Here is an 18,551-nt window from a genome sequence, read left to right as displayed (position 1 = left end):
ATATTTAATACATTGCCGGGCCGGAGAGCACTGTGAACGATGGTTCCCCTCCGAGCATTTCTCAGCCACTTCTTGTCTCCACTCTTCAGCTGCATTAACCGCTTATTCTCCCGACTCGCCATTGTAGCTTCTCCAACAAACTACTGGGGGCGCATCACACCCGGGGGCTTTTATAACGATTCCTAATAAATGTGCTGGATAACCAAAGGCAGCTCGGGATCTGGTGCCTAGGGACCTCCGAGGACCCCCGGCTTCGGCTACTATGATTCTGTGTGGGATTCATTCATTCTGGGCCTGGAAGCCCCCCAGGAGATATGGGGGGGGGGGGCTTTAGCTTTAACGTGAGATTAAAATCTGAACTGAGAGGACCTTCAGCCTCAGTCCCGTCTTCTGACATCATCGAGAGGCTCTTCGGGGTTCACCCAGTGGGGCCTCGCAATGACGCAATGATGATCCACTAGCCCCCCCCCCCCCCACCCTCTGAATATAAGACCCCTTTCACACTGGGGCCTTTTTCAGGCGCTTTAGCGTTAAAAAAAAGCGCATGTAAAGCGCCTGAAAGAAGCTGCAACTGCAATCCCAATGTAAAAGCCGAGTGCTTTCACACTGAGGCGCTGCACTGGCAGGGAGTCAAAAAAAGTCCTGCATTATTGATTGGTTTGCGCAAAAGTTATAGCGTTTACAAAATAGGGATAGTTTTATAGCATTTTTATTAATAATTTTTTATTATTTTTTTTTTACTAGTAATGGCGGCGATCAGCGATTTTTATTGTGACTGCGACATTGCGGGGGACCCATCGGACATTTTTGACACATTTTTGGGACCATTGTCATTTATACAGTAATCACTGCTATATAAATGCAGTGATTCCTGTGTAAATGACACTGGCAGTGAAGGGGTTAACCAGTGGGTGGCAGTGTAGGGGTTAAGTGTTCCTAGGGGTGTGTTACTAACTGTGGGGGGTTGGGCTTTCATTTAGTGAACACTGATCTCTGCTCCAATCACATGGAGCAGAGATCAGCGTCACTAGTTGCTAGGCAGAATGGAGAAATGCTGTTTACACGGCCTTTCTTCATTCGGCCGCCCCGTGAGACGATTGCGGGTATGCCCGCTGCGATCGAGTCCGCGGATCCTGCGACCGGACTCACGGGGTTCCCGACCAGCGCGGGAGCGCGCCGCCGCCGGCGTGCTCCCGATGGCAGGGCGGCAAATTTAAAGGGACGTACATGTACGCCCATTTGCCTGCCCGTGCCATTCTGTGGACGTACATCGTCGTGCGCTGGTCGGCAAGTGGTTATAGAGGGATTCCACCTAAAAAAAAAATATTAAAAGCCAGAAGCTATAAATACTACAGCTGTTGACTCTTAATAAATGGACACTCACCTGTCCCGGGTTCCAGCGATGCCGAGGCCGATCGATCGCTCGGCCCTCGGCTGCTGCCGCCGCCATTCTAGGTGAGGGAATCAGGAAGTGAAGCGAATCGGCTTCACTTCCCGGTTCCCTACTGCGCATGCGCGAGCCGCGCAGCGCAATAGGAATTGTCCGCGCTGTCACTGGGACCCGTGTGTGTCCCAGCAGACAGCGCGGCAGGACAGGAAATGGCGTAGACTCCCACTGGAGTCTATGCCCGGAAGTGGGTGTAAATACCTGTCTTTGACAGGTATCTCCACCCCCCTCCCCCTGTAAGGTGCCAATTGTGACACCGGAGGGGGGGGAGGGTTCCGATCAGCGGAAGTTCCACTTTAGGGTGGAACCCCGCTTTAAGCGGTGAGCACTGAAATCTTTTCTTTCTACCCATGACCCGGCGTCCTTGCTGAGATCTAAGGAGATGTTAGAGAAGTTTATGGTCCCTGTTAACCCTTCTGATACCCGCTTGCATGACCACCTGTCTGCACAGGGCTCCATGCCATAAGGTGAGGGTGATTGGTTAGACCGGAGGGGGAGGGATTGTCGCGCTAATGTGGAAAAAAAACAACTTACATCAGTGCTACAGTTTGAATTGAGAACGTATTTGTGTGAACTGTGAAGTCAAGTCATGGATTGTGGAAACTAACTAGTGTCGGGTGATTGTATATATAGTGTATACCACATTTACCACTCACTAATGTAAAGCTGCAATGCAAGGAGATCAGATAAAAGTAGTTGGATCTGTATGTGCCTTATAATTAATCAAAATTAGTTGATCAATTAATTGATTTCATTTTTAATCGTTTAAACACGAAAATGTTAATCAGTAACAGGCCTAAAAAAAGTAAAAAAAAAACAACAACACTGCCTGTAACTTACCTGGAAATGGAGTGTGAAGCGCAGCAGAGGTAGGCCTCTTACAAATCTGGTTCAGGAGTCCTGGCAAGGTAAGAGGGAATACCGGAGCACAGAGTGGCAGGAGTACCTGTAGAGTCTTCTGCTGGTCGGTGCTGATGTGCGTTAGGGTGCGCAGAGATGACTGGCTGTATGCACAAAATGCGAAAGGATCGGAGCTGGAGGCAAGAATGGGTCATCTGATGAAGTTATGAGAGCCAAGGGAGGGTCAGACAGTCAAGGTCAGCAACGTTCAGGCAGATCAAGGTGCAGGAGGCAGCAGGGTGGTCAGGAACCAGGCCGGGGTCAGTAACAGCAAGGCTGATCATCCAAGAGAGCAGACAGGAGCAGCAAAGCCAGGGGTCAGTACAGGCGGCATTCAGGCAGAGTCAGGTACAGATGAGGTCAGCAACAGAAGATCAACACAGGAACAGACGCTCAGGAGTGTAATAGACCAAACGGCACCGACGTAGACAACTAGTGCAGTTTAAATAGCATGCCTGGTGCCAATTGCACGCACGCAGATGCGCACGGGACCCGCTTGTGCACCCGCGTGCTTCAGTTACTCGCCTGCAGGCAGGGGTTCTTAGGGTTATACACCTGCATTTATGCAAATGTCTTTCCTGACTCTGCCCCTTTGCTACAGAGGATGGGAGGTGGGGGGGGGGGGGGGGGGGGGTCAAGAGAGGGGAATCCTTTAAAGAGGATAAAAGAGCAAAGTGAAAGTGCTTGGCCGCCCCCTGTAGGCCAGGGTCACCAGGCTTTGGGCTTGTGTTGATGGGCATATAGAGCGTGGAACTTCTGTATTTGAAGTGAGGAACGTCTGATATCGATCGGAGGTTGCTGACATTTGACCCCCTTTATAATGGGGCACGATCTGGGAAGAGCGAAGTCCCGGGACAGGAAGTACCCCGCTCTGTGGTGAGGTTCTGGAGAAAAGCCTCTGATTGGTTGATGAGGATCTTGCGCTGCCATAGTAAGCCTTCTTCTTGTGAGGAGCCGTCCTCTGAACTTCTGCTATGAAGGGGATCAGCGTGTAGTGCCGGTCCGTCACCGGTACGATCGGTGCAGTTCGGGGTTTGCTGTGGCTCAGTAGAATGTAGTGATCACCACATCCTAAATACCATCTGACAAAAGAAAGAGGAAAAGATGGATTCTTTTTAGGTGCCACAACCAAATTTATGTACAAAACTTCATTAAAAACAAAATCATGTAAAAATTCCATCACTGCAACACGAGCAATGTGTGCCTTTGAAACTTTGCCCCTGCGGACCGCAATCCCCACACATATCCCCATACATATACATATCCCCATACATATCCCCATACATATACATATCCCCACACATATCCCCACACATATCCCCACACATATCCCCACACATATCCCCACACATATCCCCACACATATCCCCACACATATCCCCACACATATCCCCACACATATCCCCACACATATCCCCACACATATCCCACACATATCCCCACACATATCCCCACACATATCCCCACACATATCCCCACACATATCCCCATACATATCCCCATACATACCCCAAACAATATCCCCATACATATACATATCCCCATACATATACATATCCCCATACATATACATATCCCCATACATATACATATCCCCATACATATCCCCATACATATACATATCCCATACATATCCCCATACATATACATATCCCACACATATCCCCACACATACCCACACATATCCCCACACATATCCCCACACATATCCCCACACATATCCCACACATATCCCCACACATATCCCCACACATATCCCCATACATATCCCCACACATATCCCCACACATATCCCCACACATATCCCCACACATATCCCCACACATATCCCCACACATATCCCCACACATATCCCCACACATATCCCCACACATATCCCCACACATATCCCCACACATATCCCCACACATATCCCCACACATATCCCCACACATATCCCCATACATATCCCATACATATCCCATACATACCCCATACATATACATATCACCATACATATACATATCCCCATACATATACATATCCCCATACATATACATATCCCCATACATATCCCCATACATATACATATCCCCACACATATCCCCACACATATCCCCACACATATCCCCACACATATCCCCACACATATCCCCACACATATCCCCACACATATCCCCACACATATCCCCATACATATCCCATACATATCCCCATACATATCCCCATACATATACAATCCCCATACATATCCCATACATATCCCCATACATATACATATCCCCATACATATCCCCATACATATCCCCACACATATCCCCACACATATCCCCACACATATGCCACCACACATATCCCCACACATATCCCCACACATATCCCCACACATATCCCCATACATATCCCCATACATATCCCCATACATATCCCCATACATATCCATATCCCCACACATATCCCCACACATATCCCCATACATATCCCCACACATATCCCCATACATATCCCCATACATATCCATATACATATACATACATTCCACATATCACACATATCACCACACATATCCCCACATATCCCCACACATATCCCCAAATACCACACATATCACAACATATCACACATAGTGCAACTATAAAATATATGTGAAATATATCGTGTACATATCCCACATATATCCACACATATCACACATATCCCACACATATCCCATACATTATGCCCACACATATCCTCACACATATAGCACACATATCCCACACTATCTCCCACACATACCCCACACATATCCCCACACATATCCCCACACATATCCCCACACATATCCCCACACATATCCCCATACATATCCCCACACATATCCCCACACATATCCCCATACATATCCCACACATATCCCCAATATGTACCCCATACATATCCCCACACATATCCCCATACATATCCCCACATATCCCCACACATATCCCCATACATATCCCACACATATCCCCACACATATCCCATACATATCCCCACACATATCCCCACACATATCCCCACACATATCCCCACACATATCCCCATACATATCCCACACATATCCCCACACATATCCCCACACATATCCCCACACATATCCCCACACATATCCCCACACATATCCCCACACATTATCCCCACACATATCCCCACACATATCCCCACACATATCCCCACACATATCCCCACACATATCCCCACACATATCCCCACACATATCCCCATACATATCCCCACACATATCCCCATACATATCCCCACACATATACATATCCCCATACATATCCCCATACATATACATATCCCCATACATATCCCCATACATATCCCCATACATATCCCCACACATATCCCACACACATATCCCCATACATATCCCCACACATATCCCCATACATATCCCCATACATATCCCCACACATATCCCCACACATATCCCCACACATATCCCCACACATATCCCCACACATATCCCCACACATATCCCCACACATATCCCCATACATATCCCCATACATATCCCCACACATATCCCCACACATATCCCCACACATATCCCCACACATATCCCCATACATATCCCCATACATATAATATCCCCATACATATCCCCATACATATCCCCATACATATCCCCACACATATCCCCACACATATCCCCACACATATCCCCATACATATCCCCATACATATCCCCACACATATCCCCATACATATCCCCACACATATCCCCACACATATCCCCACACATATCCCCATACATATCCATATCCACATACATATCCCCACACATATCCCCATACATATCCCCATACATATCCCCACACATATCCCCACACATATCCCCACACATATCCCCACACATATCCCCACACATATCCCCACACATATCCCCACACATATCCCCACACATATCCCCATACATATCCCCACACATATCCCCATACATATCCCCACACATATCCCCACACATATCCCCACACATATCCCCACACATATCCCCACACATATCCCCCACATATCCCATACATATCCCCACACATATCCCCATACATATCCCCACACATATCCCCACACATATCCCCACACATATCCCCACACATATCCCCACACATATCCCCACACATATCCCCACACATATCCCCACACATATCCCCACACATATCCCCATACATATCCCCACACATATCCCCACACATATCCCCACACATAGACCGAAACCACCGCAATCACAGACAGTCGTTTTCAGGGGAAGCTTCCATCACGGTCTACGCGCCTCAACGCGTTTCACGGATGACCCCCCCCCCTCTTCTTCAGGAGGACTCGGGGGGGTTCTTTAAAAACTGCAAACAATCACAACATAAACAGATTACATAATTACAGTAACAAAGATAATAATAGAATGCAAGACTCACCAATACACTCCAAGGGTCCAACCCATCCAGAGAGAGAGAAAAAGGGGGGCTGGGATGGAAATCCAACAATCCCCCCCCCCCCCCCCCCCCGGGGCAGAAGAGACAGAGGGTAAAAAGGGTACAATAGTACACATGTGGTCCTTGTATAGGAAACTCCCATAATGAGGCAACCTGCCCTGCATAAAGGAACACCTACCTCTATAGGTAGGGGGCCACCCAAGGGCCAACCCTCCAAAGAATATATGTGGGGGGGAGGGGGGGGTTTCTAGACAAATCCCGATATTTGAGCTTATGGTGGCCGTTAAATGAAATGAAAGTGGCCATTTCTTTTGTTGTGACTCGGAATTACCAGCATGCTGGAGAATATGTGAATATTCCTGGAATAGAACAGATACATAAGAGCTTCGCGTCATTTGTTTAAAGATGACTTTTAATCAGCAGTTATTTTTCTCCAATCGGTGTAGAGGGAAATTTGTCTCACATCCCGCAGGCTGCTGCTCCCTGTAGAAATCCTCTCTGCGGGGTGTCCGGTCCTCTTCCTGGCGCTGGGCTTCTGGCACAGCTTCAGGTCTTCAGGTCAGTTCAGCTTCCAGATAGTTGGAAGGGGACCCAGCCCCCCCCCCCCCCCCCCCCCCCAATTGTTTAAGCACCATCTCTGAATGGGGGAGAGCCAGATGACTGACAGACTCTCCTCCCCCATTCAGCAATTTGTTTGTTTTTTGCAGCTGACAGAAGACCTGAAGTTATTAACCCCCGCTGTGCCGGCAGTTCAGCACCGGGAAGAGGACCGGGCACCCTGCAGAGAAGATTTCTACATGATACGGGACCTACTTTGTTACAGGTAAGTGATGTGCTTGTGTGGGCGGAGCCAAATTCTCCTAAGCAGGGACTCCTCGCTGACGCGCATGCTGCTGCCCGGGAACTAGACAGGGGCCGCAGTCATGCAAGAATCGGCATTAAGGCGGCACCCCAAACTTAGAGGTGAGCCAGATACACGAAATTCCCGTGACACCACACAGATTCTTCCCTCAATGCAGCATTTTAGGGGGACACCGCAGGTAGGGTTGCCATCTTGTCTGAAAGGCACCCGGACACTTTAGCGGCACGCAAATTTGTTTTTTTATGGTATAAAATATTCATAAATTTTGTAGTTAAATCAAAAGAAATTAATCACAAGAGCCCCCCCTTACATCAGAGTCCACCGAGTTCCCATTTTATATCTGAACTCGCAGAGTTCCATTACACTGTAAGGGGGGACTCTGCAGACTCTGATGTAGGGGAGAACTCTGGGGACTCTGCAGACTCTCATGTAGAAGTTCTCCTGTACATCAGAGTCTGTAGAGACCCCAGCGTTCTCCCGTACATCAGAGTCTGCAGATTCCCCAGAGTTCTCCCCTACATCAGAGTCTGCAGAGTTCTCCCGTACATCAGAGTCTGCAGAGTCCCCAGAGTTCTCCCCTACATCGGAGTCTGCAGAGTCCCCAGAGTTCTCCCGTACATCAGAGTCTGCAGAGTTCTTCCGTATATCAGAGTCTGCAGATTCCCCAGAGTTCTCCCCTACATCGGAGTCTGCAGAGTTCTCCCGTACATCAGAGTCTGCAGAGTTCTCCCGTACATCAGAGTCTGCAGAGTCCCCAGAGTTCTCCCCTACATCGGAGTCTGCAGAGTCCCCAGAGTTCTCCCCTACATCGGAGTCTGCAGAGTCCCCAGAGTTCTCCCGTACATCAGAGTCTGCAGAGTTCTCCCGTACATCAGAGTCTGCAGAGTCCCCAGAGTTCTCTCGTACATCAGAGTCTGCAGAGTCCCCAGAGTTCTCCCCTACATCGGAGTCTGCAGAGTACCCAGAGTTCTCCCCTACATCGGAGTCTGCAGAGTCCCCAGAGTTCTCCCGTACATCAGAGTCTGCAGAGTTCTCCCGTACATCAGTCTGCAGAGTTCTCCCGTACATCAGAGTCTGCAGAGTCCCCAGAGTTCTCTCGTACATCAGAGTCTGCAGAGTCCCCAGAGTTCTCCCCTACATCAGAGTCTGCAGAGTCCCCAGAGTTCTCTCCTACATCAGAGTCTGCAGAGTCCCCAGAGTTCTCCCGTACATCAGAGTCTGCAGAGTCCCCAGAGTTCTCCCCTACATCAGAGTCTGCAGAGTCCTCAGAGTTCTCTCGTACATCAGAGTCTGCAGAGTTCTCCCGTACATCAGAGTCTGCAGAGTTCTCCCGTACATCAGAGTCTGCAGAGTTCTCCTGTACATCAGAGTCTGCAGAGTCCCCAGAGTTCTCTCGTACATCAGAGTCTGCAGAGTCCCCAGAGTTCTCCCCTACATCGGAGTCTGCAGAGTACCCAGAGTTCTCCCCTACATCGGAGTCTGCAGAGTCCCCAGAGTTCTCCCGTACATCAGAGTCTGCAGAGTTCTCCCGTACATCAGTCTGCAGAGTTCTCCCGTACATCAGAGTCTGCAGAGTCCCCAGAGTTCTCTCGTACATCAGAGTCTGCAGAGTCCCCAGAGTTCTCCCCTACATCAGAGTCTGCAGAGTCCCCAGAGTTCTCCCCTACATCGGAGTCTGCAGAGTCCTCAGAGTTCTCTCGTACATCAGAGTCTGCAGAGTCCCCAGAGTTCTCTCGTACATCAGAGTCTGCAGAGTCCCCAAAGTTCTCCCCTACATCGGAGTCTGCAGAGTCCTCAGAGTTCTCCCGTACATCAGAGTCTGCAGAGTCCCCAGAGTTCTCCCCTACATCGGAGTCTGCAGAGTCCTCAGAGTTCTCCCCTACATCGGAGTCTGCAGAGTCCCCAGAGTTCTCCCCTACATCAGAGTCTGCAGAGTCCCCAGAGTTCTCCCCTACATCAGAGTCTGCAGAGTCCTCAGAGTTCTCTCGTACATCAGAGTCTGCAGAGTCCCCAGAGTTCTCTCGTACATCAGAGTCTGCAGAGTCCCCAAAGTTCTCCCCTACATCGGAGTCTGCAGAGTCCTCAGAGTTCTCCCCTACATCTCTGGGAACCCTGAGAACTCTGATGTAAAAACAGCACTTTGATATAAAGGGGAACTCTGATTATCCTTAGGCCGTGTACACACGGGCGGATTGTCTGCCCAACTTAGTCCGCTGAACCGTGTTTCAGCGGACAGTCCGCTCGTGTGTGGGCTTCAGCGGACTTTTTCAGCGGACAGTCTGACGGACTAAGTCTTTCGGAATTTCCGTAATTTTGTCCATCCAAACTTGGTTTCAGCGGACAGTCCGCTCGTGAGTAGGCAAGTTGGACGGACTAAGTATGGCGCATGCTCAGAAAGGATTTACACGGCTGAAGGTTGCATTGCAGTGTATTGGACGTCGTATTTCTAGTCCCGTCGTACGTGCTGTACACGTCATCGCGCAAGCTTTCAGCGGACTGTCTGCTCATCGTGTGTGGTCAAGTCCGTTCATTCAAAATTTGAACAGACTGTCTGTCGGATTGTCTGACGGACTTAGTTGGGCAGACAATCCCCGCGTGTGTACGCTGCCTTAGTGTACTCACTCAGAGGCAGGAGAGAGGAGGGGAGACTTCAGTCACAGACGGGGATGGATGGTGAGCTCACTCACCCCTTGGCACCTCCCATCCAGATGTATCTGAGGCTGCTGCACTTCAAATTTCCCACCACCTCCCATCTGTGTGTGTGGGGGGGAGGGGGGTTGTCAGTTTCGGCTTTGGGCAGTGTGAATGAGAGGGTAACAGACACTCTCAGCTTAGAAAACTGCAGCCAGCAACCCTGCTGGGAAGCCATGGTCCAGTCTGAATAATGTGTCCGGGTTCCAGGTGGTCTGAAACCCAGATGCATGATTCAAAACCCGAACTGTCTGGGTGAATCCCGGACAGGTGGCAATCCTAACCGCAGAGCCCCCCACTCCACCAGCTGTGCCATGCGTTGTCATCTCCCTCCCAGTACCTCCAGGTAGGTCCATAGGGTCCCTGTGCCCCGATATCGGTCCAGGTGGTGTGTGGGGCACTATGGAGGGGGTCAGACCACTTCCCCTTCTACCAGGGGACACCGTCACCCAAACCCAATACTACCCCCCCGCTGGCTGCTATCACATTCCCACTAGTCCTGGTTACTAATAGCAACAGCATGTTAGACATCGTCCCCCCAACCCCCCCTTCATGGTGACCTCCCTGGTCTTCTGGGTGTGCCGTCCTCCTCATTCCCCCTATAGATGGAGGGCGGAGCCGGCACTTCACAACGTGGAGAACATTTACTGACGGAGCTCGCCGTTCCCAGACCCTCTCTGATTGGTGCAGATCCCGTCCATTCTACCAACCAAGATAATTCCACCTGTCATTCCTCCCGCCCACCGACCGGCACCCGACCTTCAGTGGTTGCACCGGATGAGCCGCTGCCGGCATCACCTCGGTACCGTTTTATAGAGCAGATCCTAGAGGCGGACTAGTTCCTCCCCTCCCCCCCACTCCTGCAGCTTTACTGGGATCTCCCATCCCACCGAGTCCCGATCAACCAGATGTCACGTCTGATGTCCGATCATCTCCCGTCCCACCGAGTCCCAATCAACCAGATGTCACGTCTGATGTCCGATCATCTCCCGTCCCACCGAGTCCCGATCAACCAGATGTCACGTCTGATGTCCGATCATCTCCCGTCCCACCGAGTCCCGATCAACCAGATGTCACGTCTGATGTCCGATCATCTCCCGTCCCACCGAGTCCCGATCAACCAGATGTCACACCTTCCGGCTCATCATCTCCCGTCCCACCGAGTCCCAATCAACCAGATGTCACATCTGATGTCCGATCATCTCCCGTCCCACCGAGTCCCAATCAACCAGATGTCACGTCTGATGTCCGATCATCTCCCGTCCCACCGAGTCCCAATCAACCAGATGTCACATCTGATGTCCGATCATCTCCCGTCCCACCGAGTCCCGATCAACCAGATGTCACGTCTGATGTCCGATCATCTCCCGTCCCACCGAGTCCCAATCAACCAGATGTCACGTCTGATGTCCGATCATCTCCCGTCCCACCGAGTCCCGATCAACCAGATGTCACGTCTGATGTCCGATCATCTCCCGTCCCACCGAGTCCCGATCAACCAGATGTCACATCTGATGTCCGATCATCTCCCGTCCCACCGAGTCCCAATCAACCAGATGTCACATCTGATGTCCGATCATCTCCCGTCCCACCGAGTCCCAATCAACCAGATGTCACATCTGATGTCCGATCATCTCCCGTCCCACCGAATCCCAATCAACCAGATGTCACATCTGATGTCCGATCATCTCCCGTCCCACCGAGTCCCAATCAACCAGATGTCACATCTGATGTCCGATCATCTCCCGTCCCACCGAATCCCAATCAACCAGATGTCACATCTGATGTCCGATCATCTCCCGTCCCACCGAGTCCCGATCAACCAGATGTCACATCTGATGTCCGATCATCTCCCGTCCCACCGAGTCCCGATCAACCAGATGTCACGTCTGATGTCCGATCATCTCCCGTCCCACCGAATCCCAATCAACCAGATGTCACGTCTGATGTCCGATCATCTCCCGTCCCACCGAATCCCAATCAACCAGATGTCACGTCTGATGTCCGATCATCTCCCGTCCCACCGAGTCCCGATCAACCAGATGTCACATCTGATGTCCGATCATCTCCCGTCCCACCGAGTCCCAATCAACCAGATGTCACATCTGATGTCCGATCATCTCCCGTCCCACCGAATCCCAATCAACCAGATGTCACGTCTGATGTCCGATCATCTCCCGTCCCACCGAGTCCCAATCAACCAGATGTCACATCTGATGTCCGATCATCTCCCGTCCCACCGAGTCCCAATCAACCAGATGTCACATCTGATGTCCGATCATCTCCCGTCCCACCGAGTCCCGATCAACCAGATGTCACATCTGATGTCCGATCATCTCCCGTCCCACCGAGTCCCGATCAACCAGATGTCACATCTGATGTCCGATCATCTCCCGTCCCACCGAGTCCCAATCAACCAGATGTCACATCTGATGTCCGATCATCTCCCGTCCCACCGAATCCCAATCAACCAGATGTCACGTCTGATGTCCGATCATCTCCCGTCCCACCGAGTCCCAATCAACCAGATGTCACATCTGATGTCCGATCATCTCCCGTCCCACCGAGTCCCAATCAACCAGATGTCACGTCTGATGTCCGATCATCTCCCGTCCCACCGAGTCCCAATCAACCAGATGTCACATCTGATGTCCGATCATCTCCCGTCCCACCGAGTCCCGATCAACCAGATGTCACATCTGATGTCCGATCATCTCCCGTCCCACCGAATCCCAATCAACCAGATGTCACATCTGATGTCCGATCATCTCCCGTCCCACCGAGTCCCGATCAACCAGATGTCACATCTGATGTCCGATCATCTCCCGTCCCACCGAGTCCCAATCAACCAGATGTCACATCTGATGTCCGATCATCTCCCGTCCCACCGAATCCCAATCAACCAGATGTCACGTCTGATGTCCGATCATCTCCCGTCCCACCGAGTCCCAATCAACCAGATGTCACATCTGATGTCCGATCATCTCCCGTCCCACCGAGTCCCAATCAACCAGATGTCACATCTGATGTCCGATCATCTCCCGTCCCACCGAGTCCCGATCAACCAGATGTCACATCTGATGTCCGATCATCTCCCGTCCCACCGAATCCCAATCAACCAGATGTCACATCTGATGTCCGATCATCTCCCGTCCCACCGAATCCCAATCAACCAGATGTCACGTCTGATGTCCGATCATCTCCCGTCCCACCGAATCCCAATCAACCAGATGTCACATCTGATGTCCGATCATCTCCCGTCCCACCGAGTCCCGATCAACCAGATGTCACATCTGATGTCCGATCATCTCCCGTCCCACCGAGTCCCAATCAACCAGATGTCACATCTGATGTCCGATCATCTCCCGTCCCACCGAGTCCCAATCAACCAGATGTCACATCTGATGTCCGATCATCTCCCGTCCCACCGAATCCCAATCAACCAGATGTCACATCTGATGTCCGATCATCTCCCGTCCCACCGAATCCCAATCAACCAGATGTCACATCTGATGTCCGATCATCTCCCGTCCCACCGAATCCCAATCAACCAGATGTCACATCTGATGTCCGATCATCTCCCGTCCCACCGAATCCCAATCAACCAGATGTCACATCTGATGTCCGATCATCTCCCGTCCCACCGAGTCCCAATCAACCAGATGTCACGTCTGATGTCCGATCATCTCCCGTCCCACCGAGTCCCAATCAACCAGATGTCACATCTGATGTCCGATCATCTCCCGTCCCACCGAATCCCAATCAACCAGATGTCACATCTGATGTCCGATCATCTCCCGTCCCACCGAATCCCAATCAACCAGATGTCACATCTGATGTCCGATCATCTCCCGTCCCACCGAATCCCAATCAACCAGATGTCACATCTGATGTCCGATCATCTCCCGTCCCACCGAATCCCAATCAACCAGATGTCACGTCTGATGTCCGATCATCTCCCGTCCCACCGAATCCCAATCAACCAGATGTCACATCTGATGTCCGATCATCTCCCGTCCCACCGAATCCCAATCAACCAGATGTCACGTCTGATGTCCGATCATCTCCCGTCCCACCGAATCCCAATCAACCAGATGTCACGTCTGATGTCCGATCATCTCCCGTCCCACCGAATCCCAATCAACCAGATGTCACATCTGATGTCCGATCATCTCCCGTCCCACCGAATCCCAATCAACCAGATGTCACGTCTGATGTCCGATCATCTCCCGTCCCACCGAGTCCCAATCAACCAGATGTCACATCTGATGTCCGATCATCTCCCGTCCCACCGAGTCCCAATCAACCAGATGTCACATCTGATGTCCGATCATCTCCCGTCCCACCGAGTCCCAATCAACCAGATGTCACATCTGATGTCCGATCATCTCCCGTCCCACCGAATCCCAATCAACCAGATGTCACATCTGATGTCCGATCATCTCCCGTCCCACCGAATCCCAATCAACCAGATGTCACGTCTGATGTCCGATCATCTCCCGTCCCACCGAGTCCCAATCAACCAGATGTCACATCTGATGTCCGATCATCTCCCGTCCCACCGAGTCCCAATCAACCAGATGTCACGTCTGATGTCCGATCATCTCCCGTCCCACCGAATCCCAATCAACCAGATGTCACATCTGATGTCCGATCATCTCCCGTCCCACCGAATCCCAATCAACCAGATGTCACGTCTGATGTCCGATCATCTCCCGTCCCACCGAATCCCAATCAACCAGATGTCACATCTGATGTCCGATCATCTCCCGTCCCACCGAGTCCCGATCAACCAGATGTCACGTCTGATGTCCGATCATCTCCCGTCCCACCGAGTCCCAATCAACCAGATGTCACATCTGATGTCCGATCATCTCCCGTCCCACCGAGTCCCAATCAACCAGATGTCACATCTGATGTCCGATCATCTCCCGTCCCACCGAGTCCCGATCAACCAGATGTCACATCTGATGTCCGATCATCTCCCGTCCCACCGAGTCCCAATCAACCAGATGTCACATCTGATGTCCGATCATCTCCCGTCCCACCGAGTCCCAATCAACCAGATGTCACATCTGATGTCCGATCATCTCCCGTCCCACCGAGTCCCAATCAACCAGATGTCACATCTGATGTCCGATCATCTCCCGTCCCACCGAATCCCAATCAACCAGATGTCACATCTGATGTCCGATCATCTCCCGTCCCACCGAATCCCAATCAACCAGATGTCACGTCTGATGTCCGATCATCTCCCGTCCCACCGAGTCCCAATCAACCAGATGTCACATCTGATGTCCGATCATCTCCCGTCCCACCGAGTCCCAATCAACCAGATGTCACATCTGATGTCCGATCATCTCCCGTCCCACCGAATCCCAATCAACCAGATGTCACATCTGATGTCCGATCATCTCCCGTCCCACCGAATCCCAATCAACCAGATGTCACATCTGATGTCCGATCATCTCCCGTCCCACCGAGTCCCGATCAACAAGATGTCACGTCTGATGTCCGATCATCTCCCGTCCCACCGAGTCCCAATCAACCAGATGTCACGTCTGATGTCCGATCATCTCCCGTCCCACCGAATCCCAATCAACCAGATGTCACATCTGATGTCCGATCATCTCCCGTCCCACCGAGTCCCAATCAACCAGATGTCACATCTGATGTCCGATCATCTCCCGTCCCACCGAGTCCCGATCAACCAGATGTCACATCTGATGTCCGATCATCTCCCGTCCCACCGAGTCCCAATCAACCAGATGTCACATCTGATGTCCGATCATCTCCCGTCCCACCGAGTCCCGATCAACCAGATGTCACATCTGATGTCCGATCATCTCCCGTCCCACCGAGTCCCGATCAACCAGATGTCACATCTGATGTCCGATCATCTCCCGTCCCACCGAGTCCCGATCAACCAGATGTCACATCTGATGTCCGATCATCTCCCGTCCCACCGAGTCCCGATCAACCAGATGTCACGTCTGATGTCCGATCATCTCCCGTCCCACCGAGTCCCAATCAACCAGATGTCACATCTGATGTCCGATCATCTCCCGTCCCACCGAGTCCCGATCAACCAGATGTCACATCTGATGTCCGATCATCTCCCGTCCCACCGAGTCCCGATCAACCAGATGTCACATCTGATGTCCGATCATCTCCCGTCCCACCGAGTCCCGATCAACCAGATGTCACATCTGATGTCCGATCATCTCCCGTCCCACCGAATCCCAATCAACCAGATGTCACGTCTGATGTCCGATCATCTCCCGTCCCACCGAGTCCCAATCAACCAGATGTCACATCTGATGTCCGATCATCTCCCGTCCCACCGAGTCCCAATCAACCAGATGTCACATCTGATGTCCGATCATCTCCCGTCCCACCGAATCCCAATCAACCAGATGTCACGTCTGATGTCCGATCATCTCCCGTCCCACCGAGTCCCGATCAACCAGATGTCACATCTGATGTCCGATCATCTCCCGTCCCACCGAGTCCCGATCAACCAGATGTCACGTCTGATGTCCGATCATCTCCCGTCCCACCGAGTCCCAATCAACCAGATGTCACGTCTGATGTCCGATCATCTCCCGTCCCACCGAATCCCAATCAACCAGATGTCACATCTGATGTCCGATCATCTCCCGTCCCACCGAATCCCAATCAACCAGATGTCACGTCTGATGTCCGATCATCTCCCGTCCCACCGAGTCCCGATCAACCAGATGTCACGTCTGATGTCCGATCATCTCCCGTCCCACCGAGTCCCAATCAACCAGATGTCACATCTGATGTCCGATCATCTCCCGTCCCACCGAATCCCAATCAACCAGATGTCACATCTGATGTCCGATCATCTCCCGTCCCACCGAATCCCAATCAACCAGATGTCACGTCTGATGTCCGATCATCTCCCGTCCCACCGAATCCCAATCAACCAGATGTCACATCTGATGTCCGATCATCTCCCGTCCCACCGAATCCCAATCAACCAGATGTCACGTCTGATGTCCGATCATCTCCCGTCCCACCGAGTCCCAATCAACCAGATGTCACGTCTGATGTCCGATCATCTCCCGTCCCACCGAATCCCAATCAACCAGATGTCACATCTGATGTCCGATCATCTCCCGTCCCACCGAATCCCAATCAACCAGATGTCACATCTGATGTCCGATCATCTCCCGTCCCACCGAGTCCCAATCAACCAGATGTCACGTCTGATGTCCGATCATCTCCCGTCCCACCGAGTCCCGATCAACCAGATGTCACATCTGATGTCCGATCATCTCCCGTCCCACCGAGTCCCAATCAACCAGATGTCACGTCTGATGTCCGATCATCTCCCGTCCCACCGAATCCCAATCAACCAGATGTCACATCTGATGTCCGATCATCTCCCGTCCCACCGAGTCCCGATCAACCAGATGTCACATCTGATGTCCGATCATCTCCCGTCCCACCGAATCCCAATCAACCAGATGTCACATCTGATGTCCGATCATCTCCCGTCCCACCGAATCCCAATCAACCAGATGTCACATCTGATGTCCGATCATCTCCCGTCCCACCGAGTCCCAATCAACCAGATGTCACATCTGATGTCCGATCATCTCCCGTCCCACCGAGTCCCAATCAACCAGATGTCACATCTGATGTCCGATCATCTCCCGTCCCACCGAGTCCCAATCAACCAGATGTCACGTCTGATGTCCGATCATCTCCCGTCCCACCGAGTCCCGATCAACCAGATGTCACATCTGATGTCCGATCATCTCCCGTCCCACCGAGTCCCGATCAACCAGATGTCACGTCTGATGTCCGATCATCTCCCGTCCCACCGAGTCCCAATCAACCAGATGTCACATCTGATGTCCGATCATCTCCCGTCCCACCGAGTCCCGATCAACCAGATGTCACATCTGATGTCCGATCATCTCCCGTCCCACCGAGTCCCAATCAACCAGATGTCACGTCTGATGTCCGATCATCTCCCGTCCCACCGAGTCCCAATCAACCAGATGTCACATCTGATGTCCGATCATCTCCCGTCCCACCGAGTCCCGATCAACCAGATGTCACGTCTGATGTCCGATCATCTCCCGTCCCACCGAGTCCCAATCAACCAGATGTCACATCTGATGTCCGATCATCTCCCGTCCCACCGAGTCCCAATCAACCAGATGTCACATCTGATGTCCGA

The 18,551-nt window shown here is 51.6% G+C and overlaps 1 pseudogene; it reads left to right on the top strand.

Moving 5' to 3' along the window:
- The window catches only part of LOC143986475 (uncharacterized), a 51,542-nt pseudogene extending 45,485 nt beyond the window's left edge, over positions 1-6,057 (top strand).
- Positions 6,058-18,551: the final 12,494 nt, after the last annotated feature.

Source organism: Lithobates pipiens, unplaced genomic scaffold (assembly GCF_037356315.1).
Source record: "Lithobates pipiens isolate NorthernLeopardFrog02 unplaced genomic scaffold, aLitPip1_a1.2 Scaffold_162, whole genome shotgun sequence".
NCBI lineage: Eukaryota > Metazoa > Chordata > Amphibia > Anura > Ranidae > Lithobates > Lithobates pipiens.
The sequence above is the reverse complement of the archived record's forward strand: the minus strand, read 5'-3'. Positions and strand labels throughout refer to the sequence as shown.